Raw genomic sequence first — 23,828 nt, forward strand, 5'->3', positions numbered from 1 at the left:
CTGTACAGATATTACTGTACTGAATACTGTAGGTAACTGTAATGCAGTGGTATTTGTATATCTAACACAGAAAATGTACAAGAAGGAAGCAGACCATTTTAAGGTCAACAGAGATGATCCAGTTGTGCTTGTGATATTGCAACAGATCAATGACTCTTTTTACATCTTCATATTGTTCATGAAAACAAACTGAATGGCCAGGTGGGACTGCACCAAATAAATTGCCATTGTGGAGGAGGAACACTTCAAGCTCCGCTTTGAGCTATCAATGAACAGTCGCTATTCAGTTGCATTATAGACTGGAATTCCAAGTTCCTCCATTAAACCATGTGTGTTATGGCAATACACAAAGCCACCGTCACTTTGAAAGTACTGCAGAAATGCACTTTCTCTTGATCGAAAGTAGGATGCCTTCGCACCTTTTTCAAGCAAGTTTTTCTCATGTACTTTTGATGGTAAAAGTTCTTTTTTTTCTTTTCTTTTAATATACTTTATTTATTAATTTATTTTATTATTGTTTTTCATTTACAGTTTTCCCATTTTTCCCTCCTTGCTGCCTCCCACCTAGCCCACCCCTTCTCCCACAATCATATCCCTCCCTGTTGTCCATGTCCATGAGTCTTTTATACAGGTTCTTTGACTAAACCCTTCCCTTACTTATCCCCCTTCTCTACCTCTCCTCTCACCCCTATTGACTACTATTCTACTCTTTGTCCTATTTAGTTCATTTGTTTGTGTTGTTCATTAGTCTCCTGTATTGGGTGATAGCACATGGTATTTTTCTTTCATTGCCTGGCTTATTTCACTAAGCATAATTCTCTCTAGTTCTATCCATGTTGTCACAATGGTAGGAGTTCCTTCTTTCTTTCTGCTGCACAGTACTCCATTGTGTAAATGTACCACAGCTTTTTAATCTACTCATCTACAGATGGACACTTACGCCTTTTCCAGCACTTAGCTTTGTGAACAGCGCTGCTATGAACATAGGGATGCATAAGTTCTTTTGAATTGAGGTTTCAGGATTCTGCGGGTATAATCCTAGCAATGGAATCACTGGTTCAAAAGGCAGTTCCATTTTTAGTTTTTGAGGTAATTCCATACTGTTTTCCTTAGTGGCTGCACCAGTCTGCATTCCCACCAACAGTGCAGTAGGGTTCCCGCTTCTCCACATCCTCGCCAGTACTTGTTGTTTGTTGATTTGTTGATGATGGCCATTCTGACAGGTGTAAAGTGGTATCTCTGTGGTTTTTATTTGCATCTCTCTGGTGGTTAGTGATGTTGAGCATTCTTTCATGTGTCTATGAACCCTCTTGTATCCTCCTTGGAGGAGTGTTTGTTCAGGTCTTTTGCCCATTTTTTAATTGGGATGTCTGTCTTCTTGGTGTTGAGATGTGTAAGTTCTTTATATATTTTGGAGATCAATCTCTTGTCTGAGGTATCATTGGCAAATATGTTTTCCCATATGGTTGGTTTCCTTTTCATCTTGCTAATGTTTTCTTTTGCTGAGCAGAAACTCTTTAGTTTGATGTAGTCCCATTTGTTTATTCTTTCCTTTATTTCCTTTGCCTTAGGAGATGTATTGGTGAAAATATTGCTACGTGGGATATCTGAAATTTTCCTGCCTATGTTTTCCTCTAGGACTTTTATGGTGTCATGGCTTACATTTAAGTCTTTGATCCATCTTGAGTTTATTCTGGTGTGTGGTGTAAGTTGGTGGTCTAGTTTCATTTATTTGCACGTCCCTGTCCAGTTCTCCTAGTACCATTTGTTGAAGAGGCTCTTCTCACTCCATTTTATGCTCCTTCCCCATTTGTCAAATATTAGTTGACCGTATAGGCTTGGGTTTATTTCTGGGCTCTCTATTCTGTTCCATTGATCTATATGTCTGTTCTTATGTTAGTACCAGACTGTTTTGATCACAATGGCTTTGTAGTATAGTTTGATGTCTGGTATTGTGATTCCTCCTGCTGTGTTCTTCTGTCTCAAGATTGCTTTGGCTATTTGGGTTCTTTTTTGGTTCCATATAAATTTTTGAAGAATTTGTTCTAGGTCTGTGAAATATGTCATTGGTATTTTAATAGGTATTGTGTTGAACCTGTAAATTGCTTTGGGTAGTATGGACATTTTAATGATGTTCATTCTTCCCATCCAAGAACATGGTATATGCTTCCATTTATTTGTATCTTTCTTAATTTTTTTCTTCAGTGTTACATACTTTTCCAAGTACAGGTCTTTTACCTCCTTGGTTAAGTTTATTCCTAGGTACTTTATTTTTCTCGTTGCTATAGTAAATGGGATTTTTTTTTTTTTTGGGTTTCTATCTCTGATATTTTATTGTTGGTGTACAGAAATGCCTTAGATTTCTGTATATTTACTTTGTACCCTACTATTTTGCCAAATTTACTGATTATGTCAAATATTTTTTTAGTGGAGTCTATAGGGTTTTCTATGTATACTATCATGTCATCTGCAAATAATGACCGTTTTACTTTCTCTTTCCCAGTTTGGATGCCTTTTTTTTTTTTTTCTTCTTGTCTGATTGCTGTGGCTAGAACATCCAACACTATATTGAATAAGAGTGGAGATAGTGGACATCCTTGTCTTGCGCCTGATCTTAGAAGGAATGCTTTCAGTTATTTCCCATTGAGTATGATGTTGGCTTCAGGTTTTTCATATATAGCCTTAATTATGTTGAGGTATACTCCCACTGTTCCCATTTTGCTGAGTGTTTTCTTCATAAATGGGTGTTGTACTTTATCAAGTGCTTTTTCTGCATATATTGATATGATCATGTGATTTTTGTATTTCATTTTGTTTAGGTGGCATATTATATTTATTGATTTGCGAATATTAAACCGTCCTTGCATCCCTGGGATGAATCCCACTTGATCATGGTGTGTAATCTTTTTAATGTGTTGCTGGATCCTGTTTGCCAATATGTTGTGGAGGATTTTAGCATCTATGTTCATCAGTGATATTGGCCTGTAGTTTTCTTTCTTTGTTGAGTCTTTACCTCGTTTTGGAATTAGGGTAATACTGGCTTCATTCAAGGATTCTTTAAAGATTTATTTATTTATTTATTTTTAGAGAGAGGGGAAGGTAGGGAGAAAGAGAGGGAGAGAAACATCAATGTGTGGTTTACCTCTCACATGACCCTGACTGGGGAACCTGACCTACAACCCAGGCATGTGTCCTGACTGGGAATTGAACTGGCAACCTTTTGGTTTGCAGAATGGTGCCCAATCCACTGAGTCACACCAACCATGGCTAAAAATACATTTTGAAAAATATATATGAGGTCTGTCTGGAAAAAGTTCAACCCTTGTTAATATAATGAGAATGGTTTGGGTGACATGGATGTGTCCTGGCAGCCAAGGGGAGTGGAATAAAATGAGCATGCATGAAAATGATGACTTCACTGTACTAGTCAGTGGGGGTGGTATGTGCCATTGAGTGAGCATGAGTACTGTGTGGTCATTGCATTCAAAATTATGGAGTGAGAAGAGCAATGAATCTGCATCAGATTTTGTATTAAGCTTGAACATTCCTCCTTGGAAACTTTTAATATAATAGTTCTGAAGGCTGCAGCTATGAGCAGCTGGTGATTGGCAGCTTCATCATGACAACATACCTGCTTATGTATCATGTCTTGTGCAAAGTTATTTTGATGAAACATCAAATCACTTCAGTGGCTCAGCCCCGCTACAGGCCAGATTTGGCATCCTGTGACTTTTGGCTTTTCCCAAAACTAAAATTACCTTTGAAAGGGAAAAATTTTTAGCCCATTGCTGAGATTCAGGAAAATACAATCAGGCAGCTAATGGCAACTGGAAGAATGTGTGAGGTCCCAAGGTGCCTAGTTTGAGGCATCATTATCCTATGTACAATGTTTCTTGTATCTTCTTCAATAAATGTCTGTTTTTCATATTATGTGGCTGGATATTTTCTGGACATACCTTGTATACTTGAACTTCTATGTTAGAATAGAGATTGTTTCTTAAAAAGCATTTTAACCAGCTGCCATCACTTAGAACAGATTTAGCAATGTAAAGATGACATGTGTTTCCTAAAGTAATATTCATTGTACTGAGTATTATAAATTCAGTAAAATGTATTGAGAATAGTCTTTAGCACATTGTAAACACTCTTCTTGGGGTTCAATTATAAATATATATATTTTAAAATTCTTGTTATAAATTAACTTGAATTAGTTTTTAAAGTTGCATGCACAAGTTGATTAGATTAGGAAAGAAGTAGGATATTGAAGGCCATATTTTCAATGATTAACTTTAACAATTATCATTATGTAACTAGGTGAACTTGAAACAACATACCACCAAGGTGCATGAGGTTATTGTCCTGCATATTAATACTGCAGAAAATATGCCTTTTAATAATACTACCTAAATATAAAATTGCAGTTAGAGTCACATTGCAATATATATCATAATGTTCAATTCAATAAAGTAGGGCTGTAAGTCCCTAAGTCCCATTTACTTAGTAATGACTCCATTTAACAAAAGTGTTTTAAATTTAGTACAACTGCACTGGCATTACTATCTATCTTATCTATATATAATATGTTAAAAATTCTTAATGAAGTTTGAATACTTTACAAAATGTTTTGTGGTGATATTTTTTGTTTGAAGAATCAATTCCATTTTTGTTTTTAAACTCTTAATGGCTGTGGATAAAGTATTAAAGCACCTGAAATGCACATATAATACTTTATAAGAAAAATAAGGAAGAGAAGCAGAAATAGGGGTTTTGATACAAGGATGTAATATAGTTGGGTAGTCCTACTTTGGTAGATTGCAAAATGTTTATGTAATTATGAGTCACTTTTGCACAATGAGTATTTCCCAATAAAAAGTGGCTTGAGCCCAGGGGTAAGTTTTTCCTTTTACCAATTTGTTGATCTAGGCTTAATCTAAGTTTGTGGGGGGAAAAAAAGAAGCTGAAATGCTTGAAGAGTAGATGGAATTTCTTTCTGAAATAACTTTAACATTAGCTAAGTTTAGCTATGGAAATCCTCAAAGCACTTATAGTTACAGTTTATAAAAATGTATATATATATATATAAAATCTCTACCTAAGAATCATTTTAGACATTTTCTTCACCCAGTAGCAATGTCTGTAGTTAGAAACCTAGGACCTAATTAATGCAGGAAAAATTGTCCCCACCACCCTCCTGCCCAAAGCATTTTTGATTGGAAAAATATGAAAGATCAAGCAATGTTTATTTTTTATCTCATATTTCAAAAAAAAACATTAAATACAGCTATATATAAATAGTTACATCAAAAATTTTTAAGAAAGAATAAACATTTCTATTCTCAGATCACAGTTTTGAAATGAACTCCATTTTATGTCTAGAGCTTCCTGTAAATGTCACATATGACACAATTTTTATAAATGTTATGTATGTCACAGTTTTATATAATTAATATGTATTATGAAACTTTGTGGGATCATTTCTCATTTCTGAGCTTGTCATGGCCAAATAGTGAACAAAGAGAACTTTCCACCTTGCCAGGGAAATCTGCCTATAAAGTTTTTCGTTCTTTTCCCCTGACTTTTCACTTTATTTTGGGATATTTGTTTAATTTTATCCTCAATAAAGTAGTTTTTATTTTGAAAGTACCTCTGAGAATCTTAGTGGTATCTGATTCTTTTATTTTTTTTTAGTATAATGCTTTTTTAAAAAAAGTATATTTTATTGATTATGTTGTTACAGTAGTTCCATTTTTTCCCCTTTGCTCCTCTCTGCCTAGTAACCCCCCTTCCCCTCCAGCAGTCCCAGCCCCCTTAGTTCATGTCCATGGGTCGTGCATATATGTTCTCTGGCTTCACCCTTTCCTATATTATTCTTCACTTCCCCCTGTCTATTTTGTATGAACCAATTAATCTGTTTACTCCATGTACCATTTCCCCATTTCTCCACCTCCCCCCTCCCAGCTGATAACCCTCCAAATGAGCCCCATACCTATGATTCTGTTCCTACTCTGGTTTGCTTAGTTGGGTTTTGTTCTCATTTTTTAGATTCAGTTGTTGATAGTTGTGAGTTTGTTGTCATTTTAATGTTCATAGTTTTGATCTTCTTTTTCTTAAGTAAGTTTCCTTGACATTTCATATAATAATGGCTAGGTGATGATGAACTCCTTTAGCTTTACCTTGTCTGGGAAGCACTTCATCTGCCCTTCCATTCCAAATGATAGCTTTGCTGGATAGAGTAATCCTGGTTGCAGGTTGCCTTTCATCACATTCAATACTGCTTGTCAGTCCCTTTCTGCCTCCAAAGGGTCCTCTGATAAATCAGCTGATAGTCCTTTAGGCAGCCCCCTGTAGGCAACTCTCCACCTCACTCTTGCTGCCCCCAGGGCTCTCGCTTTATCTTTCACCTTTGGCATCTCAATCATGATGTGTCCTGGTGTGGTCTCCTCTGGGTTTAGCTTGCCTGGGACCCTCTATGCTTCCCGGACCTGTATGTCCATCTCCTTTGTAAAATTTGGGAAGTTTTTCTCATTTATTTCAGTTCTTCCTTCCTCATTTTGCACTGGTTGATGTTTTTATTCTTTCTTATGTTCTAAATCATTGATTTGAACCCCAGTTTCCTTTCCTTCACCATTGGTTTTGTGTGGATTTTCCTTCGTTTCACTTAGCATAGCCTTCACTTCTTTCCTTATGCTTCTGCCATACTCAAGCATATTTGTCAAGACTGTGAGCATCTTTATCACCAGTGCTTTGAATTCTGTGTCTGTTAGGTTGGCTATCTCCTCATCTGTTAGGTTGGCTATCTCCTCGTTGCTTAGTTCTCCCACTGGAACCTTGATCCATTCCCCCTTTGGGACCATACTTCTCTTTCTCCTCATTCTGACAGGCTCCTGTGTTTGTTTGCCTCCGTGTCCCAGGTAGAGCTGTTGCTCCTGTTATGTTGTAAGGGGCAGAGCCTTAGGAATTCCTCAATACAGGGTGACCTGTTTCACCATGTTGTGGTGCTGTATGTGGGGGAGGGGTCCGAGAGGGAACAATACTAGCTGCCCAGCACTCACCATTTTCCCAGGCACCTCTCCCACTTCCGTACAGGACTGGCGCCCCTCTAGCTGCTGCCCTGGCCATCGTTCCCAGAGAGGGTGGGTCTGTGGATGTTCTAGGACTGTGGGGGCCCTTTAAACAAGTGGACTCTTCTGAGAGACTGGTAGTTTCTCCCTCCACCCCAACTCCCACTGGTCTGCACAGTCAGAAGCAATGAGGCTTGATTTTCCCCAGTGCTGGGACCGTGAGCTGTGAGGTCTGGTGAGGAGCTGGGAATGCTCTCCAGGTATCCCTCCTGACTTTTTAAAATCTGTGATGAGCTTTTCGCCAGCCTGCCACTGCTGCCACTGCTGCCACTGCTGCCACCACCACACTGTCTCCTCTCTGTCCTGGCTCTGCCCCTCCTACCTGTCTGGATGAATATTTCTTCTTTATATCTTTGTTTGCTGGACTTCCATGCAGTTTGATATTCTGGAACTTCTGGTTGTTTCTAGTTTTGAGGTAGTTTTATTCCTTCTTAGTTGTGGCAGGAGACACAGTGTGTCTGTCTATGCCTCCATCTTGGCCAGAAGTCTATAATGCTTTTTAATACATAGTAAAAGTACACAATATAAAGTGATATTTTGACATTATAGTTTCAAATGAAGCCACTCTTCCAATTCATTCTATGCTTCTAGTTATAAATTATGATGTGAAACAAATTTGAATTGTGTATCGTGTTTGGAAGCAGCCCAAGTGCCCATCAGTAGTGAGTGGATAAAAAAAGCTGTGGTACATTTACACAGTGGAATACTACTTAGGTGAATAAAGAAGGAACTCTTACTTTTTGTGATGGCATGGATGGACCTGGAGAGCATTATGCTAAGTAAAACAGGCCAGTCAGAGAAAGACAAATACCACCATATAATTTTATGTATATGTGGAATCTGGTGAACAAAATAAACAAACAAAATAGAAACAGACTCATAGCTGTCAGAGGGGAGGGGGTAAGGGGACTGGGTGAAAAAGGTGAAGGGATTAAGTAAACAACAAACAGACAAACCCCCCCAAACCTCATGGACAGACAACAGCATGTTAATTACCAGAGGAAGACAGTAGTGATGGAAAGAGACATGACTTGGCATGGTGAGCACAAAATGCAGTGTACAAATGATGTATGTATTATAGAATTGTATACCTTAAGCCTCTATAATTTTATTAACCAATGTAACCTCAATAAATTCAATACAAAAGAGAACAGTTTGAAATGTGGGAAAAGTATGCATACACAATAGACTGAAGGAGACATGAAATGCTATAGAGTAAAATATTATAGATTCTCCAAAAAGTTTTCAAGGTATCTGAAAACACTAGTTCTAAGGAGAGATCAGGAAATTGATAATTTTTATGTATTTCTCATTTCTAGTCAATGAAGCCATGAAGCAAGGTCAAATTGAGTTTATGGATGTTAAATCAAAGGATAAATGAGCAAGAAATAGCTAGAAGAATGTTAAATAAAATATCCAGCTTCTTGTTATAAATAATCTAGAATTTAATCTTTTAAATGATCTGTGAATGATATTCATTCATTTGGCACCTTTCCCCCCCAACTTCCACGTTGTACCAAGCACTGAATCCGGTAAACACCTAGCTCACAGTGGTGAATCAAATTGACAGTTTCTGTCATCAGGGAGCATATAGTATTCTAAGAGACCCACTTATAAGAAAGTAAATAAACATAAATATATCACTTAATGTAATGTGTAAATAGGGCAAGAACAAAGGTATTGTTGGAAAAAAAGAGGAGAAAAAAGGAAGGAGTTTTCAACTTCCTCTAAGGTGCCTTGGACGGCCACTCGTAGAAGATCAATGTAAGCTCACATCGGAAGGATGAGCTGCTGCAGACCAGGTGAAGAGAGGGGCAAAATTCTCTGAATTGAGGGATCTACATACCCAAAGGCCAGCAGTTTGAAAAAGCTGACCACCTCCTCCTGGGAATTGTAAAATGTCCAGCATATTTGTCTCAAGACCTTAATATAATTATTTAAATTCCCAAAGCTGAAAAATGCTAATTCCTTTAGACATTTTTATACATTTATTTATCTCAGTAGTCAACTTCCCCAGACACTTGTCCAGAAAAAGAGCATGCTTTAGTTATCACCAATACTGACATGAAATGATTTATATCTAAAGGAGGAGACACACTATAGAGCTTTCCCAGGAATGCCCTTTCCCCACGACCTCAACTCCAGTCAGCAAAAGTCCTTTCCACCAGCACGTCCTTTCTTATTTCTCATTCCTCCCTCTGTCTAGGATTTTTAATATTTCTCTGTAACAATTAGCTAACTGAAGCCTCATAAACTAGTTTATATTATTTACCTTTCTTGTGCACATATATTTGTCCATTTTTTGTTCCTCATGGAGTTGGATTCCCTTCACGGAGCAAAGTGAAAATCCTTGTTATCCCAGGCAACCAGCCTTAGGCCCCATAGTTTTTTTCACTTCTCTTCTGACATTGCCAGTCACCCCACAGGCTACAGAGATGTAACTGAGTTCAACCTATTCTGCATGTAAAGTTTCAGAAGGTAGGGACTATGCTTCAAGTTTCGTCTTAAAACAGTACCAGGTAGAACATTGTGTGTCCAATGGATACTATGCAAACATTCTTGGCTGATTTAATAATTGAATTAAGAGGATGAAGTATTTCTGACTATGTCAGGTGTCCAGCACACAAAGCGCATTATTATGTTGACCAAAGAATGGAATGAGGCAGCAAGATACGTTCTTGGGAACTGCTCTTTCTAGTAGTCCAACATTTCATTTCAAATATTATTCATTTTCCCTACTGTGAATAAACAAGACTCTGACTTAAAATTCTAGTCAACATTTTAATTAAAAATAATGTTTACTCAGATTTGCAATTGCACATTTGGAAAAAAACAGTGTTTTGACTTTGCTAGCATTTTATAAACTTCAATGCAAGTTTTGGCAAAGAATCACATGCTTACATAACTATGTGGCATGCCTCAAATGCAGTACTATTCATTCCACAAAGCCTTTTGCTAGACAAAGTTTCCTATGAAACCCTCCATAAAGTGCAAATATAGGACTCTGCTCTGGATTACAACTAGTCAAAAGCATGATGTGGTGGCCTGATTTGGCAGACTTTGTTTAAAACTCTCAGCATCTGTTTCCTGAGGTCCCATTTAGCATTAACTTTCTGAGGCTCTAATTAGAATGGAGGATCTTCAGATAGTCATAAACTTGGTTTCTTTTTACTTTGGAAAAGAATACTGAGGATTGTCTTCTAGGACTAAAAGGTGCTAAATCACTTAGAATTTATTTTTTGCAAAATAGGGGGCCCATGTTAGAGCTTTTATTCTGGCAAATGAGAATCATAGAAATATGCTCTCTCTAGGAAGCCACTGAGGTCCTGGGAAGCACTTCACTTAATTCAAAGAAGTCAGCTTGATTGAGGACTAAATACTAACTTGGAAATAGGGAGAGAGAGGCCTGAGTTTTAGGATCTCAATCCTAGCACTAAGAGGAGGCCCTATTTCCTCCCTAGCTCTTCCAAGGTGCTTGAAATGGAAGAATTCTAACCTAATGGCCTGTTGTCCATCAGAAACTTAAAATATATATATAACTTAAAAAATATATATATATAATCTGCCATTAAAAAAAATCAATTTCCCCATATTCAGGAAAGAATATTCTCACCTCTTTCCTCCAGTTGCTTTACTAAGTGATTAAACCATGAGAAATATCTCATTTTATTCAAATTGTTTTATCTAATTGTAGAAAAGGTCATCGTCGACAGCCGTCCATCTCGAGAGACGATGGCGTAGCTTCTTAAGAGTCTATCTGCACCGCCGAGAATGGCTGTGCAGCCCGACTCGGGAGTGACACGGTATCTGTCTCCTCCCGTGTTGAATCGACATCTTGCGATGACGCTGGAGTGTCCTCTCCAGTGAAGCTGAAGCTACAGAGCCTGGGCAGGGTGATATGGAGGGTCTGCTGGTGCCCATGCAGCAGACCCCCCCTCTCTTCGCAGCTGAAGGATCCAAGGGAAAGACGGAGTCAATACAGCTTGGCTTCAGGTGCGCCGCAGGAGTTGCCGGTGTTGACTACAACGTCAAACCGCCTTAGGGACTCCGGCTCCGGATTTTCCGTCGGGGTTTACTCCCTTAGGCTTTCCCCTGAAGAGGTATGCCGCAAGGCAGCAGAGGTTTTTTTTTTGGAGTCAGAGTTTTCCTTCTCTGATGTGCCCTGACTGGAAGATCGAACCAGCGACACTTAGCTCGCAGGCCGACGCTCAATCCACTGAGCCAAACCAGCCAAGGGCCTAAAATGATGGAAATGGGGTATTTCCCCATAACATGGGTCTACCTCAGGCTAGACCTGGCTACCAGACTGAGGACTTTCATAGAGGAGGTCAGGCATGTTCCTCTGACATCAGTGCACTGGGCAATGTTTGTAGGAATAAGAGTTTCTAAAAGGAGAAACACCTAATTATTGCCTCATGTCTCCCTACCTCACTTAGGAGACCACTAATATGAAGTCTCTAACTTCAGGCAAGTGTATTTTATTTTTCATTTTTAAAACTTAAACAATGAAAATTTCCACAAGAGTCCATCACCCACTACTTTGCCCTAAGAATAGCTTGGCATTTTGATCTCACCCATTTGAATTAACTGTCTAACTACTGGGAATAACTGCTTAGATGCCCCAATTCTCTCATGTGTTGTAAGTTTCCTAACTCATCTTACACCATGTGTGTACTCTATTCTCAACCAAAAGGCAGATGGACCCTGTTAAAATATCAGTCAGGTCAGTTCATGCCTCTGCTCAGAACCTTTGTGTAGCTTTCTATCCCATTTAAAATAAAAGCTGGAATCTTCTCAAAATGGCCTCAATACTCTAATGACTTTGCCACGCATTGCTTCTCTGACCTCCCTTCTTCACTCTTATCTTGTTCACTGTACCTCATCTGCACAGGTTTCTTACTGATCTTGGGCCTTCCAGACAGACACTCACCTCTACTGTGCCCTTTGCCTGGAATGATCTTCCATCAGACAGCTTGTGTCTGTCTCCCTCAGCTCTGTCACATCTATGCGAAAATGGAGTATTCTGAGGGAGGCCTTCCCTAACCACCTTATTTGAAATGGTGTACACATCCTCCCTTAGGAAATTCTATGTCCATTCCTAGTTTTTAGTTTAATTCTTAGCATGTATCACTAACTCACTGTAGAATGAACATATTTTGTTTCTTTTTTTTTTTTTTCAGATTTAATGTGTTTTATTGATTAAATTATTACATTTGTGCCAATTTCCCTTCCCTCTGCTCCCCTCCACCCGGTGGCCCCCCTCCCTCCAGTTGTCCCCCCCTTTTAGATTATGTCCATTAGTTGTGCATACAGTTCCTCCCAACCTCTCTCCGTCTATTCCATTCCCTCCTACCTTGATCCCCAATTCCTATATCATCTCCCTCCCTTTCCCCATTCCCCCTCCCTGTTGACCTCCCCCCAATATGCTTCCCGTACCCACAGTTCCTCTTCCCCTCTCGTTGCCTATTTAGTTTGCCTTTGTTTCATCTCCCTAGCTTCTGTTTTTTTTTAAACCAGTCCCTTTAACATCTCATATAACAGTGGTTTGGATCTAATGAACTCTTTCAGTTTTATTTTGTCCTGGAAACACTTTCTCTGTCCTTCTATTCTGAATGACAATTTCGCTGGATAGAGTATTTGTGGTTGTAGGTTTTGGATTTTCATTACTTTGAATATTTCTTGCCAGTCTCTTCTTGCCTGTAGGGTTTCCCTTGAGAAGTCAGCTGATAGTCTAATTGGGACCCCTTTGTACATAATTCTTTTCTTCTCTCTTGCTGCTTTTAAGATTCTCTCTTTATCTTTAATTTTTGACATTTTGATTATAATGTGTCTTGGAGTGGTTCTCCCTGGGTCCAGTCTCTTGGGAACTCTCCTTGCTTCCTGGACCTGCAGGTCTATTCCCTTCCCCAAGTCTGGGAAGTTCTCCTTTATTATATTTTCACTCAGTTTTTCAAGTTCTAATTCATCTTCCTCATTCTCTGGCAAACCAATGATTCTTATGTTGGGCCTTTTATAGCTGTCCCAGAGGTTTCTGATCCTTTCGTTGTTGCTTCCCATTTCCTCTCGCTGCATTGGTTGACTGCTTGTTCCTTCTCCATATTCCAGTTTGTTGAAATGAACTCTGGATTTTATTTCCTTTCCTTCTGTCTCGTATGCTGTTTTGTTCCTTTCGTTATGAAAGTTTTTCGCTTCTTTCATATCTTTTTCCTGCTCTTTTGTGAATTCTGTAAGCCACCTGATAACAATGGCCCAGAACTGAGCCTCTGACAGGTTTCTTATCTGTTCATCTGTCAGGTTCTCTATCTGCTGCCTGGTGAGTTGTGTTACCCGTATTTCTAAAGTTGCCTGCCTCATTTTGACAGATGCTTTTTGTTTTCTTGGGCTGGCTGTCGAGGGCAGTGGCTGTGTACGCGTCACAAATCAGCGACCGGCGCCTGTCCGCGACCTATTTCGCAGCCCTGTGGTGCTTTCTTTGGGGGCGGGGGTCCAAGATGGATTCACACAGTTATTCAGCTAGGAGACCGGGATCCGTCCTCCCGCCCCCCTGGGCCTCACTGTTCAAGGCGATGCGGCGGCCGCTCTCCCCAGCTCCGGAGTCGCGCACCGCCAGGGGCTTGGCCGCCGGGACTCCTCACCGGGGTCGCGCACCGCCAGGGGCTTGCGCAGCTGGGATTCCTCGCCGCCTGCCGCTCCGGGTGCGACCGCAAACAGCACTGCCCACTTTAACTCTTACCTGCCCAAATGGCACCGCTGGTTTATAACTTCATATGTTGGACTTCCGTGTAGTTTTATTTTCTGGAATTTCTAGTTATCCTTTGTTTTGAAGTAGTTGTATTCCTCTATAGTTGTAGAGGGAGACCTAGTGTGTCCGTCTAAGCCTCCATCTTGGCCGGAAGTTCGAACATATTTTGTTTCTTCTCTGTAAGTCCTCACTGAATGTATGCCACATGGGAACAGGGATTTTTCCTAGAGCAATGCCCAATGTGTGTTGTGTATTCTATTTGTTCATATAGAATGAACTTGTGGGAAATAAGGTAGTATAATAAGAAAATTGTAGTTTTGGAGTTCAAATTCTTCCCTGTTTGAACTTTGGAACAGTTACTTAAATTCAGCTTCAGTTTTCCCATGTGTGAAAGAGGAATATGAAAATAACTATCGTGTAGCAGTTTAATGATGATCTACCAAGATGGTGAGGTCCTCCCAGCTGCACGTGAGAGAAACCACTCTCAGAGTCTGCTTACCAGCTCTGCATTGGTGGCTCTCATCCCTTCCAGCTGCAGGTACGCTCTCCCTGTGCAGCGAGCGATTATGATACTGATGGCTCAGGACTCATGTCATCCCAGCATAGCAGTCCCAGAAAAAAAAAAACTTTCCTCTCTGAGGATATTTGCTTAAGAGTCCCAAAGGAGAGCTCAAACAAGTGTGGCTGGGGTCATGTGCCTATTCCAAGGCCAACTTCTTTGACCAGAGGCTGTGATGCTGTGATTGGCAGGTCTGGGTCTGGTGCTAACTCCCATGGCCAGGGTGTTTCAGAGGCAGCGACACTGGACAATCATGGAGTCAGGGAAGGGTAATTCCTAAATGAAGAAGGTTTAATTTAAAAAGAAGAAGTAATGAAATGATCCATATTAAATAAAACAATTTTCATTATGAATTGAGAATATATTAACTCATGCAATTTAAAGGAAGATGAACAACCAAACAATGAACATGAGCCTCAGCAAAAATAGAACCCATGAACAGAACTTGGCCTCAGGGAGCACTTCCCCTTTTATCTTTCTGCTTCTTTGTGTGAGTTGGCTTCATTTTCCTTCTCAGTCTGCCCTTCGCCATACACAGAGGAAGTTAGGACCATTCCTACCCTGTTCAGAGATGGGTTGATATGGGAACAGAGGATTTAGGCAGCTCTGAGATGCAGAAGTCTTTGGCATGTGTGTTTTCCAGGGGGTTTGTTCTGTCTTTTCTCCATCTCCTGCATCTTACCCAGCATTGGGAGGTGACTGTACAATTTATTATCCAAACCAGTATAATTTTAAAGAGTGAATAGAAGGTAGCATTATTAATAATTATGCTGACAACAGGCACAAATTAACAAGATCCAGAAAACTAGTTACCTTGCCTTTAGCTTTTCACTGTTTCCTCCCTTATGGGCTGATCTGTATCAGTTTTATATTAGTCATTTATGTGTGTATATGAATCAAATTGATTTCTCTCCTAAGGAAATCAGAAGAGCAGGTGTCTGTGGCTTCTCCCACAGGTTGGGTAAGAAAGAGGAAGAAAGTAAAGAGCTTCAGTGCTCCCCACTGGGACAAAAACTCATGATGACAATTCCTCCTTCATCCTCTCCAATCTTCTACATACACTGGGGGAATGGGAAGAACAGTTATTGTGGGGCCAAGCATTCATAATCTTTGGGAGGAAGGGACTTCTGGTTTTTATGGAGTCCTTAGGGTCTCTATGTTACATTTTCAGAACTATAAAATTGTTAATTAAATACTCTACTTAAAATTCCTTTATGTGTATAGGAGAAGTAGAAATAAGTAATTTTACCATTTAGCCAGTATATGAGACTTATTAAATTTTGTTAGCCCTTGTTTTTATTCTTACATCATAATCTCTTCTAATTTAAGCTAAACTTTCCATTAAAATTGTTTAGCAAGTAGCATTCCATTTCAGTTTCTCCTATGCCTTTCTTTCTACAAGTAAAAATTATATTCTAAATGACTTTCCCATTTCTACCCATGTCTGCTTCACATCTTTCCAAAAGTTCCTAAAACACCCTCTCCTCTTCAAAGTCTGTTTTTACTGCCTGAAAGTGATCCTCTTCTAAACATATCCCTTGATTACACATAGAAGTGTACTCTAAATGTGTGAAAATGTACTTGAAAAATGAACACAGTTGTAAGTGCCTGATAATTACGTGAAACATTACTTCAAAACATATTAACTTTCTATTGTCCAGTAACAAGTTACCACAAAATTAGAAGCCTGAAAGATCATTCATTAATTATCTCACAGTTTCTGGAGGTCAACAGTCTGGCCAGGGCTAAACTGGTTTCTCTGCTCAGGGTCCCTCAAGGTTGAAAGCAAGGTGTCAGCTGAGCTTCCTTTCTGGAGTTTGGGCTCCTCTTTTAAGTTCACATTGTTGTTGACTGAGTTCAGTTCCTTGCGGCTGGAGGACTAAAGCTTCTGTTCTCTTGCTGGTTGTAGACTGGGAACAATCTCAGCGTGGCTCATTCCAAAGCTTCTTACGTTTCCAATCTCCTGATTTCCAATCCCCCCCCCAGTCATGGGAGTGACTAATCTATCACCACTTTCCATATGACATAACCTAACATAACCTAATCAAGGGAGTGACTAGCCCATTATAGTCAAAGGTTTTATCTCCACTTAAGGGTAGGAGATCATAGGAGGCATGTACCCCAGGGTGTGGGAATCTTAGAAGTCACCTGAGAATTCTTTATAATACATGACAATAGAATTCATAATTGAAAACCCTAAATTTTGAGTATCTACAAATTATTTAAAATATGATTGAAAATAATTTGATTGCCAAGTCTCTCTTTAGGACTTTCTAGCATATTGGATAAAGCTACTTTTACTATGGGGCAAATTGATTAAATAGTTCAATACTATATGTTAATTATAAGGTTTGACTTCAATGAGATAATGTATGCTAAGTACTGAGCAAATTATACACTCCATGAATATTAGATATTGATAGCAATAACTTGTGTGTGTCATGGGAAGTAACAATATTTTTTAATTTTGAGGAGAAATCTCCCTATCGTTAAAATAGTATTTTTAGTTTTCAGATATTTTCTTTTGTTGCAACTATAAAATTTACATTACTTTGTATTATTTTAAAGTTTTATGAACATTTGGTATTTCTACATCATCTTAGTAATTGTATTTCTATCTGCCAAGCACATATGAAAATGATTTAAAATCAGTCAACAAAACATTTGTGGGACATTAAGAATGTTTGTAGCTTGGCTCTCACAGAAGACTGGCTTGCACATCTTTGTGGTTTTGGATCTTGGCCTCTCTTAGTTTACTTCCCAAAACCCTCAGCAGTCACGCAAACAAATTCACTCACAGTGCTCTTCATGGCCGGGTTACTGGCTCCACAGCCACAGCCACACTGGCAAGCATTTCAACTCCCCCAACATTTTGGCTTCCATATTAAAATGAAAATAAAATTATAATTGTACAGTAATTAATAGTAGGTTATATAGTTATTTTTCAAAATTGTTCAAGGAATTTAAAATCTTGGTCCAGAGTTCTATGTACTGATGCTAAATTCCTTCTCCGCTTTTCATTTTGCACCTCAACCCTCAACATACTTTCAAGTTTTCAGACAATTTATGTACATATTTTCTGTTCATTTTTTGCTTTGTAGATATTTTTAAAATGTTAACCCCCCTGGCAGTGTAGCTCAATTGGTAAGAATATCATCCTGATACAGCAAGGTTGCAGGTTCAATCCCCAGACAGGGTACATAAAAGAATCAACCAATAAATGTATACATAAGTGAAACAACAAATCAATCTCTTGCTCTCTCTTTTCCTAAAAAAAAAACCAACAAAAAACAAAAACAAAACTAAAACCAAAACAAAACAATTAAAATATCATTAATTTCATCAGTTTGTCAAGTAATTTAACTCTCTAGAAATGAAGGATTTGGACTGAGGATAATTTATGCCATTTACAATAATCTCTCTTTGTTTCTGATCAATTATGAGGCCTCTAGGTAAAAAGGAGATAGTCTCTTTTAGAAACGCTGTTTTTTCCCTCCTAAACTTTGGAGTCAAATGCCAGCACTGCTCATTATTAGCTGTGTAATTCTGAATTAGAGATTCCAGTCCTTGCCTTATTGATAATCTTTCAAGTGAATCTGTAATGATTTGTTATAGTAACAATAGAAAACTAATGCACCCTCTGTTGTAATGTGTCCATCTGAAGGCTGTGGACAGTCACATCGCTCTCTCTGACCACAGCCCGGAAAGGTCGTCCTGTTTTAAGAGCCCATATGATTAGATTGTATCAACCTAAATAATTCAGATTTCCTCATTTTAAGATCTTGAATTTAATAACACTTGCACAATCCCTTTTTCCATGTAAAGTAACATATTCACAGGTTCCTGGGATTAGAAGTGGACACTTTGGGGGGCCATTACGTGGCCATCCACACGGGGAGCCCTGACCCAATCTGAACAAATAATATCCTCTGGACAATCTATTTGGAAGTTGGTACTTGGATTAAAATATTATGTAGAGATGGGCTGGGTTACAGAGAGAAAAAGAACAAAAGAGACAGAAGTAGAGGTGAGTGATACTCTATGACCCTTTAGAGGTTGACAGGGTTACCTCTGGACATTCCAGATGTGGTTCCAGGACTGTTTTGTTCCTCTTGTTATTGGAACTGATACCCAATCATGAGTCCCCTGCTCTCCCACTCGCCAACCTAAACTTCTAGAAGGCAGGGCAAGGGGTGAGAGTAGAGCACTTGCCAGATGGAATCAAGAAAGATGACCTGACTCGATGAAGTTTGTTCCAATGTGCTGTTGGCAGTTCATGGAGCTATAAGGTCATAGAGTGATGGAAGGTCATGGCTGGGTATCAGGGCTCCAAATGCATTGGGGCCTGGAAAACAAGGTGGTAGTGGCTCTAATCCCCTCAAACTCTAGGTCATTGGATGTGGAAGATGAATAAACAAAAAAATGTGTAAAAGTGGGTATTGAGAGAAAATCATTTGTTCAAGGTTCTTTGCCCATGTTGTTAATTCCATCTACACCTCTCTATTCCAACTCATCTTTCCTGATAAGTCCTAATAAAATATCTTTCTTTACAAGGCTTCCTTGACTTTGTAAGTAGAAGTCACTTTTTCAGTTTAGTTGACAATTATCCGAGGACTCTCTATGTGGCAGGCATTGAGTTAGTTGCTGAGAATGCACAAATGAAAAGACAGGGTACAGTCTTCCTCCTTTGAATTCCACTTGAGAAATCTAGGGCACTGGTCACTTCCTACCTCATGTGAGAGTTTCCCCGTCTTGTCGACCTGTCCAGTGCTGACCCCACTTCTAATCTGAAAACTCTAAAAGAGGAGGTGCAGAATTGTGTTCAGTGTGGGACTCCTCATGGTCAGCACGCGCCTGCCCTAAGGGAAATGAGCACAAGAATCCAACAACTGTTTATTAACCACCTATTGCATACATGGTACTAAATGCAGTTGATGACATTAATGAAATTTAAGAAGTCTGGTGACCAGGGATTTCCAGTAGAATTTGAGAGATTGATCACTGCACTGAATACAGAGAGCAGCCAAAGAGAGTGGGTCCCTAATGCCCAGGAGCCATGCAGATGCTGAAAGGGTGACTGTGAAGTGGAGCCAATGCATCTCCATGGGGCTGGGAATCGGGGGAGGTTGGGGGGTGGGGACTGTGGATCTCAAGGTTTGAGCAGGATTTGAAAGGGCCAAGAGGACAGAAAGGGGAGATGGAAAACTGTATGGAATTTCCTCAAAAAATTAAAAATGGAACTGTTTTTTGATCCAGAGATTCCACTGCTGGGATTATACCCTAAACACCAATTCAGAAGAACCTATGCATCCCTATGTTCATAACAGCATTATTTGCAATAGCCAAGTGCTGGAAATAGCCTAAGTGCTCATAAGTAAATGAGTAGATCAAAAAACAGTGGTACCTTTACACACCGGAATACTGTGCTACAGAAAGAAAGAAGGAACTCCTGCCCTTCACGACAGCATGGATGGAAATGGAGAGAATTATGCTTAGCGAAATAAGCCAGGCAGCAAAAGACAAATACCATATGATCTCACCTATAAGTGAAACCTAATGAACAAAACAAACCAATGAGCAAAATAGAACCAGAAACATGGAAATAAGGGACAGACTGACAGTAACCAGAGGATAGGGGGCAGGGAAGAAGGGGGGAAAGAAGGGGAAGCATCTAGTCAAGGAACAAGTATAAAGAACCTGTGGACATAGACAAAAGGGTAGGGATTGACTGTGAGAGTGGGGTGGGCAGGGGGAGTGGTGGAGAGCAACTGGGGAAAATTGGGACAACTGTAACTGAACAACAATAAAATAGAAAAAGAAAAAAAAGGGGAGAAGGAACATGATGAGCAAGGGCTGAATGAGGAATGGATTTCTGTTTGGGGGAGAATGTGGACACATGCTTATAAGGAACATAGGCCCTTTATCAGAGAATATGGAGAATTCAGGTGGAAGAGAAGGTTAGAGTCAGGTAATGAAGAGGCTTGACTGCCAGACACAAGATGTGGGACTTTCTTTTTCCCTCAGTACTTTCAATGTGGAAGTACTTGAAATCACAGGCCCTCCCTGGCTTCTCTGGTAGGTGGATATTTCTCAGTTCTCAGTCATTTCTCAACCAATACAGGGTAGGGCAAAAGTAGGTTACAGTTGTTCATGTGTAAAATAATACAGTAATTAACAGAGAATAATACAAGAATTAAACTTTGTGTTTCATGTACTCACAACTGTAAACCTACTTTGTCCCACCCTGTGTATAATTAAAGCCTACTGACACAGTCATGAACCAGTCATGGGATGGTTTCCTTCGTAGTTCTAGAGAAACATGACCTTTATATTAGTTTATCCACCTTGACAGACTACATTTAATTAAAGCTGACTGTACAATAGATTTTTGGAGGCCTCCAGATGTGGGTAAAAGGAAAGTCAAACTCCTATTTTCTGGAAACCGTACACATACTGGTTACACTGAACAAAGGACAACAGAAACGACCCCATGAGAATTTTTCTCTATTTTCCAGGATTTCAAGTGCCCCAAGTGACTCCTCACCTACAAAGTTTCCTCGGAGTTGTTCACTCAGAGGGAGGACATCTCCTTCTCTGCTCCAATGCACCAGCTTACATCTGTGTTATGACATTTTGAGACAGGCTGACAAGACTGCGGGTCTTTTCTACCATAAGTTGTAACCTTGATTTTATGCATAATTATCATAATTAATATTTATTGAGGGCTGCTCTTTCTGTCAGGCTCCCTGAGAAGTGCTTCAAAAGAATGATCTTATTTTCTCATTAGTCAACCCTTTGAGGTGGTACTATTATTTGTCCTCCTTTTACAGATAAGGAAAGTTAAATAATCAGTCCAGGTTCACACAGATTTTAAGGTTAAGTTCTGCCTGAATTCAAGGCCAAGTCTTAAGTGCTTTCCCATCCTGCCCCTTGGCAGAGTTAGAGGCCTCTCATCCTTTACTGCCACCCCACTGTACCCAGCTGAGAACCTGGAACAGGGGGGTGCGCTGTGCATGCTGAATGGTGCTGCATGGAGCAGAAATGCTGGAGACATGAGCACCATGCCCTGACTGACTGACAGCTGTCTTTTCTGCTGTTAGGAGTAGGAGAGTGCTGGAGCATGATCCCGTCTCCAGAGAAATGTGTTGATTGATAATAGCTTTACACTAATGAAATAGAGACTGATATGTAGCTAAAAATAGCCAAGCAAATTTAATCCCTAATAATAACAATCCTCAAATTGCCTTTGGTAAAGATTCAAACCCAGTTTCCCTACATAGAAGAGGAAGAGAAGGAAAAAAATTGGGAAGAAGAAAAGGAAAATTCTACTTCGTATTTTTGATTTTTGCATTTCTGGACCAAATGCAACTGAGAAAGTAGTTTCTACACATAAAACAAATAACAAAAGAGGATGCACATGCTAAATTCCAAGTAAATCACACACACATCCCCTCATCAGTTATGAGGAGACAGAGAATAGTGAGGGTGGAGCAGACATACAGAGAGTGAAGGAGAAACCCTCCTAGTCAGACAAGATGGAGAAAGAGAAGCAGGGAAAAGGAAGCACATGGAACAATAAACATAGACTGGATTGTCTAAGCAAGCAGTCGAGTAAGGGGGTGATGGAGATTATACAGACATACACAACATGTTTTCATTGACCAAATACTGCTATAGAGTTTCATGCACTAACCCACAGTTGTGGTTAGATAACGAGACTGCATTAAGAAATCCAGTCATGAGCTGCATAACATCTTTGTCAATAACAGACCACATATGTGACAGTGCTCTTATAAGAATATAAGGAAGCTGGAAAATTCCCATTGCCTAGTGACTTTGTAGCCATCATAATATCATACATAGCTCAATACATTACTCATGTGCTTGTGGTGATGCTGGTGCAAATAAGCCTACTGTCCTGCAGTCATATAAAAGTATAGCACATACAATTATGTACAGCACATAATACTTGGTAATAAGTGACTATGTTACTGGTTTATGTATTTACTATACTATACTTTATATCATTATTTTAGCTTGTACTCTTTCTACTTATATATGGAACCTTTAATAAAACATTAGCAATACAGAAAGCAGATTGGTAGTTGCCAGAGGTGGAGGATATGGGATGGGCAAAATGGGTGAAGGTGGCAAAAAGGTACCAACTTCCAGTTATGAAATAAATAAGTCCTGGATGTAATGTACAACATGGTGATTACAGTTAATAATACTGTATTGTATATTTGAAAGTTGCTAAGAGAATAGAACTTAAAAACTCTCATCACAAGAAAAATATTATAACTATGTGGTGACAGATGTTCACAAGACTTATTGTAGTGATCATTTTGCAATATGTACATATATCAATATATCAAATCATTATGTTGAAACTAATATAATGTTATACATCAATTATATCTCAATTAAAAAATTTGTGGTGGAATTTGACTTTTAGCAGCCTCTCATTTTGGAGGGAGCCTCTAAGATGATCTAATCCAGCTTCTATGTGAAACAGGGATCCTCTGCTCACTGTTGCTACACTAACAATTACATAAGAAATGTCACATAAGACAAGGCAGCCTATTGCCCTTCCAGAAAAAGGGGTAATAGTTGTTCATTTCCTCAATTTAGGTACCTCTCTTATCCTATGTCAAGGAGTAGCCCAGAGACATACAATGACTCCATTATGCAATGTCTGGTTGCCAATGAGCACTATTCAATATAGAAATGTGACTATTCTACTTCTGGCCAAGATGGAGGCATAGACTGACACATTTCACCTCCCTCCACAACTAAGAAGGAATACAATTACCACAAAACCAGAAATAACCAGAAGTTCCAGAAAATAAATGAAAGTCCAACGTATGAAGTTATAAAGAAGTAGTGCTCATCTGAACAGGTAGGAGGGGCAAAGCCGGGTCAGAAAGGTCAAGCTGTGCTGGTGGCAGCAGCAGCAGCAGTGATGGTGGTGGGATGGCAGTAAGCACAGACATCCGTATTTAAGGGGAGGAGAGAAGCACCCAGGGAGCACCCTCAGCTGCATACCACATCTGACAGCTTGCGATTCCAACACCAGGGAAGGCAGACCCCCATTGCCTTGGACTGTGAGGCCTGGAGGGGGTGGTGATGGAGGAGGAGGCTCCTGGTCTCTCAGCGGAGAGTGAACAGCAGGAATCCATCTTGGACCCCTTCCCCCACAGCATGGTGAGAAGGGTCACCTGACTGTGACAGGTGCATGGGGCTCCACCCCATATAGCGTGGGAGGTGTGCCAGCCACACCCAGGAAGCAAAGGTAAGCACAAAACTGTCAGAATGGCACAGATCATGATAGAGATCCTAATCACATAGCTGACCGGACAGCAAATATCTAATCTAACAAAGCAGCAGATAGGAAATCTTTCTGAGG

General features: G+C 39.6%; 1 protein-coding gene and 1 pseudogene across 2 annotated transcripts in view; both read right to left on the bottom strand.

The window, feature by feature from the left end:
• Nucleotides 1–16,312, bottom strand: part of LOC150019334 (alcohol dehydrogenase 6-like) — a 56,756-nt gene extending 40,444 nt beyond the window's left edge. The window contains exon 1 of one of the 2 annotated variants that reach the window (XM_090266331.1): nucleotides 16,138–16,312. The gene's annotated coding sequence lies outside the window, so the exon portion shown is untranslated. Of the gene's footprint in view, nucleotides 1–9,393; nucleotides 9,532–16,137 lie in introns of those variants that run through there. The other variant, XM_090266332.1, reaches the window with a different exon arrangement.
• LOC150019335 (alcohol dehydrogenase 1-like) overlaps nucleotides 1–23,828 on the bottom strand; it is a 37,553-nt pseudogene that overhangs the window by 1,013 nt on the left and 12,712 nt on the right.

The sequence above is a fragment of the Furipterus horrens genome, unplaced genomic scaffold, assembly GCF_987537825.1.
Source record: "Furipterus horrens unplaced genomic scaffold, mFurHor1.1.pri manual_scaffold_2, whole genome shotgun sequence".
Taxonomy (NCBI): domain Eukaryota; kingdom Metazoa; phylum Chordata; class Mammalia; order Chiroptera; family Furipteridae; genus Furipterus; species Furipterus horrens.